At 34.8% G+C, this 8065-nt stretch overlaps 1 long non-coding RNA gene across 1 annotated transcript; it reads left to right on the forward strand.

Moving 5' to 3' along the window:
- The first annotated feature begins 452 nt into the window (after window positions 1-452).
- Window positions 453-5649, forward strand: LOC145283627 (uncharacterized). The gene is made up of 2 exons (XR_013868675.1): window positions 453-801; window positions 5466-5649. It is a non-coding gene; the product is annotated as an uncharacterized LOC145283627 (long non-coding RNA).
- The last annotated feature ends 2416 nt before the right edge of the window (window positions 5650-8065 follow it).

Here is an 8065-nt window from a genome sequence, read left to right on the forward strand (position 1 = left end):
CGAAACATTCTGTACATAACACTGACAATGAGAACATTAGTATTTTATTTGATAATTTTTATTGATTTTATTTTTAAAACTAGAACCTAAATACGAAACCTCGTAAGTGTATAGTAATCCCTTTTCCAAAATCAAACATGACGACTTACACACCTGAAGAAGGTCGGAGGTTACATCGACGTAAACGTTGTGCGAATAACACTGACGATGAGAACACTAGTCCGATTATTTCAATAATACAAAAGAGCATTCCTCATCTCAAAGATTCAGAACTCTTCTTCTCATCAAAACAATAAAAGAAATAATTTTGAAAAATTGTGGCGTAATTTGTTATCTCAATGACGTATCAAGTGTCAGCGTTGCATTATTATTTTATTTTAAAAAATAAATTTGTACTCATCAGAATAGTACGGCGTTTAACAAGTTGGTTCTATTGTTGCTATTGAGTATCAATCCATCATGCATTTCGCATGGATTAGATGACTATTGTTGGCATTCATTGCCCGAAATCTTTCTAGTTACAATTCTTTCTAGTAGAAAGATATCAAGGATCACGTGAAGATTGCCAACATCTCTAAGTGAAAGTGTTTCTATGGAACGAACAGGATTAGAACTTGCCACACCTAGGTTGTCAGTTGTTGTCATTAACTATTTAGCTCCCGTCAACTCCCTGAAGATGCTGTTGGCATTTGTTGCCATATATTTTTTTCTGGAAAAAGAAACATCTAAAGGTTACCAATTTCCACACGTGCTCTATGGAAACGACGATATTCGAACACCTCTGTCTTCCCTTATTTTACGGTAACTTTGAAAATATTGCATTCTTATAATATTTTCGACTTGAACACATCCTTTGTTACCTCTGCCAGGGAAGTTATGTTTTCGGACGAGTTTGTCACTATGTTTGAGTATAGCTTATTGTGAACATCGCTTGACCAATCATTACCAATTTTGATCAAAGTATCAGCCATGATCTACCTTAGAATCGATTTAATTTTGCTATATATAAGTCAAATGTCAAATGTCAAAGATCAAGGTCAAGGTCACAGAAAAGGTTAAATCATATTTGACGAGAATATCGGTTCTGTTCGTTGCAGAGACTCGCTATGTGGCCCATATTGTAGTCAGTGAATTCTCGCATCTTATATACACTGAGCTTTGAAACATTTATTAATTTTAGAAAATTTACATTAATTATAAAATATTCCTAAAATAGATTAGGCACAAGGCCATTCAAAATTGTAGGGAAGGAGTGTCTATGGTCATCCTTGTCACTCTGCTTTATAATTCTTTAAGATATTTCTAGCTAGCATTTTCAATCACCATAACACACATTTTCTCCAGGGGTCGTCCTACTTAAAATTCCCAAATCGATTTTTTAAAATTAGGATGTCCGAAAGTACTTGAAGGGTTTCGAACTTAAATAGATTCTTTATTTTTGATGACATTTTTCTGTAATTTTAACACAATCTGACTAAGACATTGGGAAGTATAAAAACAATTCAAAATTCAAACAGTCTTTATTTATGAAAAGTAATGTCTTTTAAATGTTACTCATTTTCAGCTTCGCATATTATCTCTCGCTATGACAATGTTAAATGGCCACCATGTTCCCTAGACTTGACTAGCCCCGACTTTTTCTTGTGAGGATATCTTAAAGAAAGAGTCTATGTTAACAAACCCCAAACCCTGAAACAATTGAAGGAACACATCAGGAACGAAATAAGGTCGTTAAATCACAATCCAGAGATTCTGCAATCTGTTATGAATAATGTTTAAAAATAAAAGAGCACAAATAAGCGAAGCTGAAAATGGACAACATTTAAAAGACATTATTTTTCATAAATAAAGATTGTTTGAATTTTGCATTTTTAAAAACAAAATTCCCAATGTCTTAATCGGAGTGTGTTTAAATTACAGAAAAATATCTATTTTGGTTCAAAATCCTTCAGTGAATTTCTGGACACTATGTACATAAATAAAAAGGCGTTTATTTACAATGATTTCATTAGCGTTGGATGGGTGAGAAAACAAAAACTAAAAACCGGTGTTAGTAAGACCATCCCAACGCTTTCTAAATGATAGACCCCTCTACTGTTTTCTGGCTTGTTTGGAACCGAAAATAAACAGGCCAATCTTTAAGTGGGACTGAAATCTAGGCGGGAAAAGAAAAATAGGGTGGGGGAAAATGGGGAATATGTGATGCCCTTCCAAGGTGAATGCAATTTGGGGGAAGTCAGGGCCGAAAAGAAAAAAATGGGGGTGGGCATTTTAGAAGCTTCCTATTGAGAGGGGCCGTTCACTCGACAAACTAAGAAACTAAAAGGCTTGGACTTTGATTTTTGACTTTGATCTTAAACATTCGGTCATTGACAAAATTTTGACACAATTTCAACTTCGGGACTTTTCAAATTTAATGTGTGGATTTAATGCTCTTTGATAACTGTAACCATCATACAAAAATTCAGCTTGATTAGCTAAGTACTTTTTTAGTTGTTAATGTTTCCATGGCATAACTCCGAGAATACTTCATACAATCTGGAGAAGTAAGACCCAAATAAACCTTCGGTTCATTTTTACGTTGTCAGATGAAAGTATGCAGTTTCATAACTGACTAATAGTCCTGTTAGCGTAATAGTCTAGTTATTTGCTTACAAACAGACATGAGATCAATATTATCATAGGATTATCTCCATATATAATAAAATGACTGCTGAAATTCCACTCTGGATCAAAGTATCGTAGATTTCCAACAATATACCACATACAAATTTAATACATATAGGCTAATAGCCGTTATCTTATGTAGCTTTCGAACACCATCATAGACACATTCAGCCGTGATATTAAAATACTACATTGCATCCTACGAGCAACATCTTCACAATCGCAACATCTTTGGAGGAAGGAGTCCATATTTTCCTCTCTAAATATTTAGTCATATCACTGCTCCCAGTTGTCACTGGGAAGAATTCTATACGTTTTGCCGATTCTGTGATTTCACCTATCGTTTCTGACTATTACATACATATACCTTAGCATGATCTTTCAAATTTCCGAGTTATAAATAATGAAGGCTCCCTCACCAAATTCCGCCCATTCTGATTCGCTGAGCTCTGCAAATTCTCATATTCCAGAATCCAATCCTTCCCTTTATAAACGAACGGTTGCTGAAATTAAAATAAGGCGTTACTAAGAGACATATTACTTTGTACGGCGTCAGTTTCATTTAATGCTTACATCATTACAGTCGTGTGTGTGTGTGTGTTTGTGTGTGTGTGTGTGTGTGTGTGTGTTACAATAACAGAAGCCTGTTCTTGTAAGTGAGTAAATATGAAATAGGATAGTCAAGGATTCGAACTTGCGAAACTAGATTTAGAATTGAAAATTCCAATTATAAGTTAAAATAAATACAGAATGTTATTGAAAATAAGGTATGTGGAATCGCAATTGTTTAGTTCATACAAAATAGTTAGATATCTGTTTATTGGAAAATGAATGTAATGATGAAATGTGTTTCTGTGAAAATTAAAATAAGGAATTTAATCGTCAATTGAAATTGTAAACATATTTTGTAAAGAGCTTACTCGAAAAATAGGTTACTAAACTCAGTGTCATGTCAGTGTGGCATGTGTTGCAACGTGACGCATGTCAAGGCAACGTGCTCGATGAGCACATGCTTAATCATGCGATGACGTGACGAGTTCTCAATATAGGTAGAGTTTAAGATGCAGTCTGAGAGTTAAGAATGAAGAGCCGAGAAGAGCAGAGAGAGAGAGAGAGAGAGAGGTCAGAGACAGCTGCTGATACCAAACCTTGGAAGCGAAAATTAGAGAAGAAAAGCCATGTAAAGAAACTTTGAATTCCTCGAGCGAAATCAGGACCGGTCATGAAATAAAGGACGTCATCATGTGTTTTTGTATCTGCGTCTTCGTGTTGTTACTCAACAGAAAAGGTATTGCCCATTTATGCTATAAGAACCTTGATAAAATCATCATCTAAAAAATATGTGTTAGAAAGTATATGTGTCAAAGTATAAATGTTATAGAAACACCCCCGTTCACAGAACTGTCAAAAGCATAAATGTCAAACTCTCGGTCTATCTATCTATATATCAAATCTCCTCTCATTGTGTATTGCATGCCGCTGGCTATTGTAGTAAAATGTACACTGTCTATTATATATATATAAGAACTGTCTCTCTCCTTATATGTACTCTGTCTCTATATCTCACCAATGTCTCCATCTCCCAACAATATAAAACACTAAGAACACTAAATAAGAACAACGAAACCTACAAGCCTATTTGGTACATCAAAAATAATAACACCCACCATATAACATGTCTGTGTGTGTGTTTGCGTGCGTGCGTGCGCGGACTGCTACTCCCTATTATTCTGTTTGTAAACGAGTTACTCTCCCTCCCCTCCCAAATCTCGCTCTCTCACTGAGCGTCGCTAATGGTTCTTATTATAGTTCGTGCATGCGTGTGTTTGTGTGCGCGTGTTCGTTTGGGACTGCATCTAAAAAAAAACAACTTTTGTTCTTAAACCAATTGCACAAAAATGATGAATGCATATAAACATTACAGAATGCAACTTTTCGTTCGAAAAAAAGATATATTCAGTAATTTTACAGTACATTTTTGTTTGTTTGTTTGTTTTCCGTTTAAACAAACTGAACCACATCAACGCGTAGCCGGGTACAACTGGTTTGATATATTAATTTTGCATATTACAGAGGAGTAATATGTTTTTAACGTTAAAGTATATTTGCAAAAAAATAGTTTACTTAGGTATGATTACAAGGTTTGAATTTAACTTCACCTGCTCCCATACCACAAGAAAGAGTTGACTGTAGTCAATCGAATACCGACGCCTACTAACGATGCGACGTGCCGTTTTCGTGCCTTGTAGTAAAATATTTGCAATGGATTTTAGCAACCACATGTTGTCCCTTTTATGAGTACTCAATTATATCGGGAAAACAAAGCAGAACCAAGCAACTCAACCCACCGTGACTTGCTAATTCATACGAACTGCATTTCTTTCTTTCATGAGCGAGGCCTTATTTATTTTTCACGCCAGAGGGCAAAGTAAGATCCATTTTTAATGTAGGGAAAATCCAATCTCCCTCCTAAAAGGTGCATTCTGAATTAGGGCCAAAGAAATTATCCCAGTCTAGAATAATTCTATCAAATTGTAAAATTTAGTTGTTTACTTTTCCATATTTTTTTTTAACTAACCAATAAACAAAGAAAGTAACAAACAAAATATATTTACTAAAAAACAGTGATGAAAAATATATCTGTACCCCATTTAAGGGTGAATAATAAAAATAATTTAATGATTGATTTCATGTGCAAAATGTCTTTTACAACATACTAATCTATTTCGCGTTGTTTTATGCTGAAATACAGTACCTGTTTGACAATTAATCTTGTAATATATTAAAATGTTTTGCAGGAATTCAGAAGATCTAGCCATGGGAGTACGGAAGTTATGAAATGTCAGTAAGCTGGGTTAGATAGAGGTTCTACGACGAATATGTGTCTTCAGATGTGAGAAAAGCACAAGCATGAGAAAATGCAGGGTTGCTGCTGATAATAATGAACAAAGAACAGTAAGAAATAGAAATGTTACGGCAAGAGACAGGCATATACTTTGAGTTCACAACCGAGTTCTATCAAACTACCAGCCAAATCTCACTGCTGTGTTTGAGATTACGTGTAGAGAACATTCCATCGCCGACTTGTAATAAAATAAAAAAGAGAACGAACTGAGATAATGTTTTATTTCTTTAGGGGATTGTCGATACCGTTATGTCTTGCATAAAGCTTTTTGCTACTTGTCGATAATTTTACTATGCAAAATTTTATTAAAATTATTATATAAACAAAATGATCCAGTTTATGACAATTTCTAGAAAATATCGAATCAACATCTTTTTTGCAGGCAAAGTATGTAGCCAGAAGGTGACGCAGCGGTTAGCCAATCAGCTGTCAGTAGACGACAAGTTACAATGAAAGCGTGAAATTAATTAAACCAAGAAAAAATAAAAATGAAATAAGAATAAAAACCGGAAATGATTTCAACACGCTAAAAAACGTAAAACTTCCCCTTTCCCCATAATAAAAAAAAAATAAAAATGAAAATATCGACTTCAGACCTAAATATTGCTTCACAGTTCACATATTTGATTCTAACTAGCCAATTTTGATTTATTATTATTATATCATACTTTCTTTAAAATTTAGCCACATACTTTGCTAAAATTTCTTTAGGTTCGGCATATTAGTGATATAGAGACATTTTTCAATGATCACGCAACAAGAAAAATCAGATTACGTCATTAAGGGTGACGTCGCATTTTCAATTAATTGTTTGCAGTCATCACTTCGTTATTTTCAGGTTACTTCGGAAGATACCGGCGAGAAGTTGCCGGAGATTGTGTCATAAACTGGATAAGTATAGAAATTATTTTAGATATTTAAACATATTCAAGTATAAAATTAATTACAGCATTTTGCTGCCGGTCAGATATTCATTGTGAAATTGGCATTGCTGATTCGCGCGATGGTATTTATTAAGCAAGTGACACACATTCATTTAGGAAATTGAATTGTCGATCAAATCTATTAATGTCCGACTTGATTTGCACATTGGAAAACGTTTTAATGTTTGCTCATGTAGTAACATGGTTGTGATGAAATGAATATTTGTAATGTAGTCGTTGTATATCACCATTCGAGACCTACACGTTGTATCCAAACAGTCGCAAGGAAGTAAAGACAAGGAAAGACTCACTTTTTTCAGTTGAAATAACTTACATTTATTTACAGGTACTTCCAAGATAAAGCCTTATCTTTTGTTCAAAAGTCTTCTCGCACTTCAATGTTCTTAACAGGACTCTTTGTCCGGCCACGTTTAAGATACGTTTTTCCCTGTCGCTCTCGGGCTACATGTGTAACCCATCTATTTCTATCTTTTTTCGGGTCACGTTTTCCTTTTTTATAATCTTTTTCTTTTCTTCTTCGCTGTTACGTCACCTCGCACACGGTTCGATCCTTTGCATACGTTGGCTGTTACTGCTGCGGCCATACGTGCGTCCACGCTCTGTTACATATTGACGTGAATTGTTGGCCTAGAGCAGGGTTACTAGTGACTACTAGCCGAGAGTGTCAAATTTGTATCCTGTCGGATGCATGACATATTTTCCACTGTCTAATCGTTTGAATTACAACTGTTTTAAAGCAATTGTCTTCTTTTCAGGACGTTGAATACAAGATGGAAAAAGCAGATTCGCACACTTTTCTTATGTCAATCCAAGCTAGGCTGAAAAGCTGCTAAAATGGCTCGCAATATTAACGAAGCATTTGGTCCAGGAACCACTATTGAATGAACAGCACAATGGTAGTTTAAGAAATTTCATGGCGGCGACGAGAGTCTTCAAGATGATGAGTGTAGTGGTCAACCATCGGGTATTAGCAATGATCAATTACGAGCCTTAGTCGAAGCCAATCCATGCACAACTATTCGAGAACTTGCTTCTGAATTAGATGTAACGCATAGAACGATTTCTAACCACTTGAGAGAGATTGGAAAGACAAAAAAATTGATAACACTGGTCAACACAATATTTTTGGCAGGCAAAGTAAGACTGGTTTCTGGGGTTTTCAAGGGCGCTGAATCCGAATCTGACATTAGTTTTTTCAAATTGGCTCTAGTTTTGGAGATATCACAGGGGGTCGTTTGTCTGAAATCACCCATTCGCGACCATAGCTAAACGTACAAAAAACGGCTAAATAGTGCATAAATGTCAGATATTGATTTTTATGATAATCTTAAATCACAAAGACAGTGTAAAATCTCAATCTAACAAATTAAGTTAGATATAACATCATTTCATTTATCTTATAACTGAGCACTTTTCATAGATTTCGAGGATATACAAAAAATTTGCTAAAAATTTGCTGAATTTTAATTCTCCAAGTGAAAAAAAAACATTTACATAATCAGTTATATATCATAAATTAATGCAAAGCATTATACACTAGATTCTTAGT

The sequence above is a fragment of the Euprymna scolopes genome, chromosome 8, assembly GCF_053919585.1.
Source record: "Euprymna scolopes isolate OS-2025 chromosome 8, ASM5391958v1, whole genome shotgun sequence".
NCBI classification, from domain to species: Eukaryota; Metazoa; Mollusca; class Cephalopoda; order Sepiida; family Sepiolidae; genus Euprymna; species Euprymna scolopes.